We start from the raw sequence: 7,942 nt of genomic DNA on the forward strand, positions 1-7,942 counted from the left end.
ATTAGATCTCTCCTTTCCTTCCCCTTTTCCTCCTGCTGTGGCTGATTACAGTTTCCTGAAAATATTACTGACTCCTCAGAGCTGAGAGATGAATTGTCAGCAGTGCCAGCTGAGCCGGTGGTTACCCCAAGCTGTGCCTGCAGATGCCTCTAGACTGGGTGCTCATGTTCGGAAATCTAAAACTGAGTTCTCTCGGTGTCCACCCGGTGTTTGTGTCGCTTTCAGATGTTTCCTTCAATACTCTTCTCATATTCGCTAAAGACAAACATGGTAGGCCTGTAAGTTTAGCAGGAACAAATTAGTTTAAAAATGGATTGAATCTCTGTGGAACATTGTTCACATCATCTATCTACTGTTTGTGATTTATATTTTCCTTTGCAAAGCCAACTCTGTTATTAACATGCCTTGTTCTGATGCTTCTTGAATTTGCACTTCTTTCTTTTCCAGCATCTGTGTTCTCCTGCATATATACATTTTTCCATATACACATATTTAAGCATGCTTGTTTGCTATCCCTATCTCTCTCCCTCTCTTCCTGAGGGCTCTGAGAGCATGTGGTTATAGTGTGAAAGCTTCAGGTAAAGCCTCCCAAAATGTCCTTTCCACCACAGATTCAGAAGAAACAAGAAATAAAGTTAAAACGTGTTGGCAGCTTTGTGAAGGCATTTCTTTGTTTTCACTGATGATTTGCCATCTTGGCGTTTTAGCTGTTTTTACTGTTTAGCGGAATTTGGGCAGAAGGTCTTTAATGCATGTGCCTATCAATGTGGTCCTCACCAATGTCCTGTAGTAGCTGAATCCTGTGTGATCAATGCAAACTACAATGCTGAGCTTAAGAACTAAGAAAAAAAAAACCTGTTAATGTATTACTTGCAACCCTTTTCTGTAAAAAGCTGCATTTCTGTCATGATTTGAAGATGTGCTGAGTCAATGGGTTTGCACAATACTTGCATAAGCTTTGGTGAGAGGTTTGGTGAGAAAGCACAGGACTTGTTGGAAACCGGGCAGAAATCGATGTGTGAATGACTACAGCAGGACAGGACAGGGCAGCATGTCTGGGCCGACAGCTGGAGACTGCTGTCTCTGCAGAGTTATGGCATAGGTTTATTCTCAGGTGCTGTTTGGAGGTTACCAGTCAGGAGGTTCCCCTGTCCCAGAAGTGACTTCCTCAAAGGGATGGATTTAGTACATGTTTTTACGTGCTCGATCATTTGGCAGATTCCCCTTAGGGCAGCTATGTCTACGAAGATCCTGGTCTGAAGCTTTGTTAGTGATCAGGGTATGTACACCATGAACTCTATTAACTCAACTCATCAGCTTTTGTTTTGTGACCACCATTTTGGCATGCCCTGCTGGCAATGACAGCAGAACTATATTCAGAAAAAGGCAGAGTCTGTAATTAAGAATGGAAGTAAGGAGGAAACTGCAACACATGCAGATCTGAGTTACTGCAAAATGTGGAGTATGTAGATGTTTTTTGATTTAATGCTGACCATAAAATTGAAAGTGGAGTGAGACCGTCCGAGGTTGTGCTAAACAGTTTCCTATGCCAAGGACCAAGACATGACCAAAAACTCCCCAAAACTTCACCTCCTAAATCTCTGAGTCTCAGCATCCCACCTCAGCTACTGCCCAACTCTGAACTGCTTTAATTTCCACTGATGTGTGTAAGCAAAACCAATCTCGACATAGCTGAGTGACCTGGCACTCTTGACCATGGCCAAGCCTTGGCGTGTTCCTCAAACTACATATTTCCTGCTTTCGTTGTGCTGGGCAAGAGGTGTTTCGGAAAACTTTTGAAAAAGTGGATGTCTATGTGGCTTTTTTCAGGGAGGCATGAGCTCACCCTTCCCCTGCCCTAGCAGATGTAGGGTTCCTCGGTGCCCTCCAGGACAGCCAGCATTGTGTAACCCTCCAAACCCTTCTGGTTTGCAGGAGTTCAGTGTTACAAAGTTAAGGGTTGCAAAAAGTAAGTCTTTAGCCTTAGTCTTTATGTACCTCAGTTTCTTACTTGTAGGCTAGGGGTAATATTATGGACATCACCTCATCCAAGTATTATGAAGATAAATAGATTCAGATTTCTAAATTATAGTCTACTGAATTAATCAGATATAATGATCAAGGGGCCCAAATCAGATGTGCATTAAAATTCCAGTAATTTGGGTTGTCATTCAGATTACATCAATACTAACTTTGAATTTTTCTTTTCCTTTTATACCATGTTTTTCTAGAAAGATAAAGTTGGGGTGTGTGTGTGTGAAAATGACCTGAAGAATTGTAGTGGGTTTTCCCAGGACATTTTCAAGGAAAAGAACTAAATTGAATTCAGCCTAATTTAAATTTGGTTGCTGCTACTTCATCTGATATGCATGAAAAGAATTACAGAGGGTCATAGTCTTGCATGTGTTTCCCCTCCTGCCCTGATGCTCTCTCTGCCCATTCAGAGGAATATGACACTTCCCTGTGGTTCCTGGTGCTTTATGGTGGGTTATGATAGAGTCATGCAATCTTTCTTCATCTAATCAGAAAGAGGAAAATAATAAATAGTCCGTGATGGAAAGAACCTATAGAGTTTTCTAAGAATCTCCTTATAAGCTTGTACACAAGGCCACAAAAAAACCAACTTCATTTAAGACCTATTACTTATAAATTCAGAATTGATGGTGCAAACACCACTGCTAGTGTAGTTAATCACAGACCCTTTTTCCTAAAGGAATTTTACTCATTAAACAGATTTTGTGTAGCAAGAATTTTAACCATGAATTAATAAGAATAGTTAGCAACTTTAAGCTTAAGACCCTGACTGAGCTTCATCTAGTCCTTCTTACATTACAAAACAGTAAGCACTATTTTTATTCTCTAAATGAGGAAGCTGAGGCTGAGCGCGAGTGGTAAGGCTAGGATTACATGGCAAATCTCTGACACAGCCAGAGTTTGAACTTGGAACTTCTTGGTGTCAGGTGAGTCCTCAGTTTTCTGTTATCCATCATACGATCATGTGGCTGCATGCAGCAGGAATATAAAAGCATGTTTAAAGTTCAGAGAGAAATCCACCTAAATTATTTTACATACCGCTTCTCTGGAGTTTCTGCCAGCTGTAGGAAATAAGGGTAACCTTGCAAGAAAGGCTGTGCATGGTGTTTTTCAGCTCCTCTTGGCAGCTCCAGGAGAGGATATTCTTGGAAAAGGCTCATGCTAAACATTTTGGCATTCATCAAGTTAAACTGTTACATCCTTTGAGAAGGGACCTGCAGAACAGGCCCTGGTTCTTTTCATGGTAATCACTTCTGTGCAGAAGATGCCACCGAGAAAATGATTCCTAAGATAGTCATACAGCCACTAGGAGCAGGGAGCAAGATCGAACGTAGGGTAGCTCTAATACGACTCTATTAATCTTTTGGTCGTTTGAAAGCCACAGCTCTGCTTTGTGGACTTTAAGACACCTGAGGGTTTTAGAGGGCCATGTTTCCTAGGCAATGGGTGCTGCAGAGAGCAGGAAGCAAAGCTCCCTCCACTTCACAGAAGAAATGAGGAAATGAGTGTTTATCTTCTGTTTTCCTGCAGAGAACATTATCTGACCCAGATTATCTGCTGTCTGTATTATCCTGTATCTCATTGAATGGTATGAACACGTGCACACCTTTGGATTTGTGAATGGTCTATTATATCCAACTATCTATTTTTAATATTCTTTATCCCAGCCATTATACTCACTGATATGCTTTCAGAGGAGTCTGCAGAGGAGATAAACCCAGCAAATGTTGCCCTCCACCACAGCAGTGTTTTGTAAAGTAACAGTCACCATTTTTCCATAAATAATGATCCTGCTGTACAGTTTTTATGTGATGGAACTGATTTCATTTTACATTTATTTTTCTACTTCTTCTGTGGGATAGTGAGATTTAAATGAGTAAGCTAGAAACTGTCTGCTCAGTGTGATGCTTTGCTGTATCACTACAGTGTATTAGTCAGAAGGAGGGATGTGCAGGAGGACTTTCACTATTTGCTGTATGAATATTCATGTCCCCCTGCATTTATTTGAAAATTTCAGAAACAGATGGGAATTTGTCATTTGCAAAACATGTTATGTATCCTTTACCTGAACCTTGAAAACTTGGTGGAAGGCATATAAAAGAGATGCAGGTGAAGTGGTTCACAGCTGCTATGGGCTATGAATGGCTGAGCTGTATGGCTGGGACCTCCACGCATATAGGGCTTTTATCCCTAGGGGCACCAGTGCTTCAGGACCTATGCGCATGGGGGAGACATCATTTCCTCCCCTGCAACGCACTTGAAGCAAGGGTAGAGAGTGGGTGCAAGCGGCACTATAAATGGTGCACGGTGGCAAGCGGCGGTTGTGCCTCCACACGCCGTGACAGCTCTCCGCTTCTGTGGAAAGCGCCTGGGGATCTCCTAACGGCCAAGGGAGCGCTGCCAAGATCTCCTTTTAAAGCCTTCTCGGGAAGCAGAACTGGTGCATAACTCGCTGATGGGTGACTAGGCTGCAGCAGTAACCGGCTTGGACTGAATCATGTGGACCCACACTGGAGCTAGACTGAGACGATTATTTCTGGCAAATGTCTTCTGCTCCCCCTGAAATCCTGGAAAAACAAGCTGTGGGTGTATGATGTGACAAGAGAAAAGACTTCAGTGTAAGGCTAGTGCTTCTCCAAAGATGGTTTGTTTTACTTGGAGTCCAAAGGCAGAGATTAGCACTTTGGTTTTTCCTCCATGAGAATACTGTTTATGTGATGAGAGAAAGGGCTCGAAATTAAGATGAATGTGTTAAAAGTTCTGACAGAACTGGTTTTCCATGAGCTGTCAGTGGACAGTCTTGCAGGAGATGAGGTCACCACCCCACTGTAGATATATATGCATGTGTGTGTATATATATATTTTCTGATTTTTGCATCTTCAGATGTGTTTAAAAACCAGAGTTCCCTTGGTTATTGAGGGACAGACCTCAGCATTAAGGTATTAAATCTCTGGGTATTTATTTACATATAAGCACTTCTGCATCAGAACTCTCCATTCAGCACTTTGAAAGAAGCAAATTCCATTAATAACTCTAAAATATATGATTAATTACCATCACTGAATACATGATTTGCTCTTGTAGAGCATCCTAGCCCACAAAGTTCATTTCAAAAGCATTTGAACTTAATTAGTCCTATTTTTTATATATACACCAAGGGATTAAAGGTGTGAGCAAGCAAGTTACCATGAAGTAAGTTAAGGTGTGCTCTTACAGGGTGCCAGCTACTCCCTAGTAACTCCGTGTGTACGTGTTCCTACAGCACAGTAAATGTCAGGTAGCCTGTGGCTCAGAGGGATGGGTACGGGACCTCGTGTTTAGTGAACAACACCGCAAGACAGGAGCGTGCACACAAGCACTTACTGCAGAGTAGTGGAGCCACTGAGAACTTGCGCCGCAGTTTCTATTACAGCAGCTCGCTCATTTGCTTCAAAGTCTTAATTTCCTAACTCAGCTAGCACCCTAATTTTTAGTAATGGTCCTGCTTCCTCCTTAGGCTGGTTCAGAGCTCTCTGAATAGATCACTTAGGAAAGCTGATTTGGATTAAAAAATATATTTTGTATCAAACACAAAGAACTTTTTTACTTGAAATTAGTGGTATTTATTGGGTTTAGCTTACTCTGGTCTAACTCATTTGCCTACTTCCTGTGCTTTAAGGTTCATAGGTGTGTAGAAAAGCCCTTATACAGACAGATCTTTCTGAAATGCTTTTATAGTTGAAGATGTAGAAGATAGGAAGCACCCATCACTTTATTTTATTAGCATGAAAGTAGTGAAGCACCATGCTGTAACAGCCTGCAAGAGTTCAGCTTCCAAATAGGGAAATGTGGGAGTTAGCATCTGCGCAAAGTGTAGTGATAAGCCATAGACACCTGCACTGTAGTCTGCTCGGTATGTCCTAGGTTTCACCTGCAAAGCAGGGAATATAAAGCAGTGGTTTCACTGAGGTGTGCCCTTCAAATTGCAGTTTGTGCAGCAATAAATCCTCCTACCTTGAGGAACTCTGAATCATAAATGCTCAGAGCTGGAAGAAAACTCCCGAGGTCATCCAGGTTGATGTCTACACCTGACAGACATCTAACCTGTTCAGAGAAAACCCCTTCGGTGAAGAAGTCTTTGCTGCCATGTTTCACTATACTTACAGCTTAAACACATACCCCTTTTCAAGTAGTCTTCAAGCTTAATTTTTTCTGGCAATTCTCCCAGTGGACAGAGATGAGAATTGGTCACTAGTTTCACATGTTTGATTTGCAAACCTCTAATTCCAGATCCTCTATCACTACAGAGAGTCAGCTTTTGCTTTTATAACTGTAGTCCTTTGCAGTTATCTTGGCTGAATTTTATCCTGTTGATTTCAACCCATCTCCCTTGGCTGTCGGGATCCTTTTGACCTCCAATCCTGTCCACGCGAGAGCTTGCCATTCCTCCCCGATAATGTTTTCAGCAACTCTCGCACACGTGAAGGAGCACTCTGTCATAAAAAGTTGTTAATGGAAGTTTTGATGAGATGTGGGACCAGTCACTGTAGCTGACCTGCCCTCCTTTCTGATGAGATTAATAGCTTGACTGCTCAGCTATATTGCTTTCCTATAAAACATTTGTGCTGCTGTGGTTATTATTTCTTATTATAGTCTATTGCTATTTGGGTGGTTATGCCATACGGCTTGCTGCAACCTGCGCCCTTTGGCGTTGGGCAATGTACAGGCACAAAACCAAACGATGGTCAGAGGCTTAAAAAGCCTACATTTTAAGTAGAAAAAAGCTGACAGATTGGATAAAACAAGCTGTGAGGGGACTGCAATATGAAACTTTGTTTGGAAAAAGCTTCCAAATAATTGCATGCTCAATAAATATAGTGTCTGAGGAAGTACTGTTCAACCCAGAGAGTTAGGATGTCCAAACATGTGACCAAATGCTCATTTTTCACACAAAAGCAGGGTGATTTTTTTTGTCTGAAAATTCTGTTCCTGGTGTGCAATAACAAATATATTCTTTTAAACTTTTCAATCATCATTTCATTTTAAGCATGCTTTCACTGAACCTGTGCCTGTGCTGAGATTTTATAAATGGTTGCAGCAAGTCTGCAGAGCTTATGAATTTGGTGATTCAGGGAAGAATGCCACTGTAGAATGAATGCGGGTGTAATTTATCTTATCACTGGTGAGCTTTTTCCTTGTTCTGGGGAGAAAGGCATATTTCGCATGTGATCTCAGTAGGAAATGTAACATTTTTATTACCCTTTTATGATGCTGGTAAAGTGAGTTTGTTCCTGTGTGTCTGCTTCATGTGATCGTGCCACGAGGGCGTTTGGTGTTTGTATCTTGCTTTCTTAAAGAAACAAGGCTTACGTGGTCACATCCTGAGGGAGTCTGCGGGTGCCATCCATCCCCCATTGATAACTTGCAAACCTGTAAGTCAGCTTTTATCTAAATATGAATGATCAGTAGTGCTGAGACATCAGGAAGTATAAACACATTTCATGAAGGTAAGCAGCAGACAAAGGGAGAGAAAATTGTATTTTTGGTCTTACTAAGAGGAAAGTGGCAACGTGAGCTTAAGCAGCCCATAGCTGACACTGGAAGATCCACACACACCAGCCAGGTTAGAGATGCTGCAGCTGCGGGGAAAAAGCCTAAACTGGACCTTTCACCAGTTAGACCGTCAAGAATCCCCTCACAAGACATAATCTGTAGGAAAGCAGGCTTCCCTTCTTCTCCTGTGGACACAAAGCCTTGTTATCTCCTGCTTTGACTGGTATTTTTAAATTTTAAGGATCTGCAACCTTTGTGAAACTTGTTAGTTGTTAGCTTGGGGCCAGGATGCAGAGAGACCCCTGAAAAGAAGCTTGAGCTCTGGGTTAGCAATGGCCACTCATTCAGTTGAAGTGGAGGTACCAAAAGGAAAAT

The sequence above is a fragment of the Dromaius novaehollandiae genome, chromosome W, assembly GCF_036370855.1.
Source record: "Dromaius novaehollandiae isolate bDroNov1 chromosome W, bDroNov1.hap1, whole genome shotgun sequence".
In the NCBI taxonomy this organism is placed as follows: Eukaryota; Metazoa; Chordata; class Aves; order Casuariiformes; family Dromaiidae; genus Dromaius; species Dromaius novaehollandiae.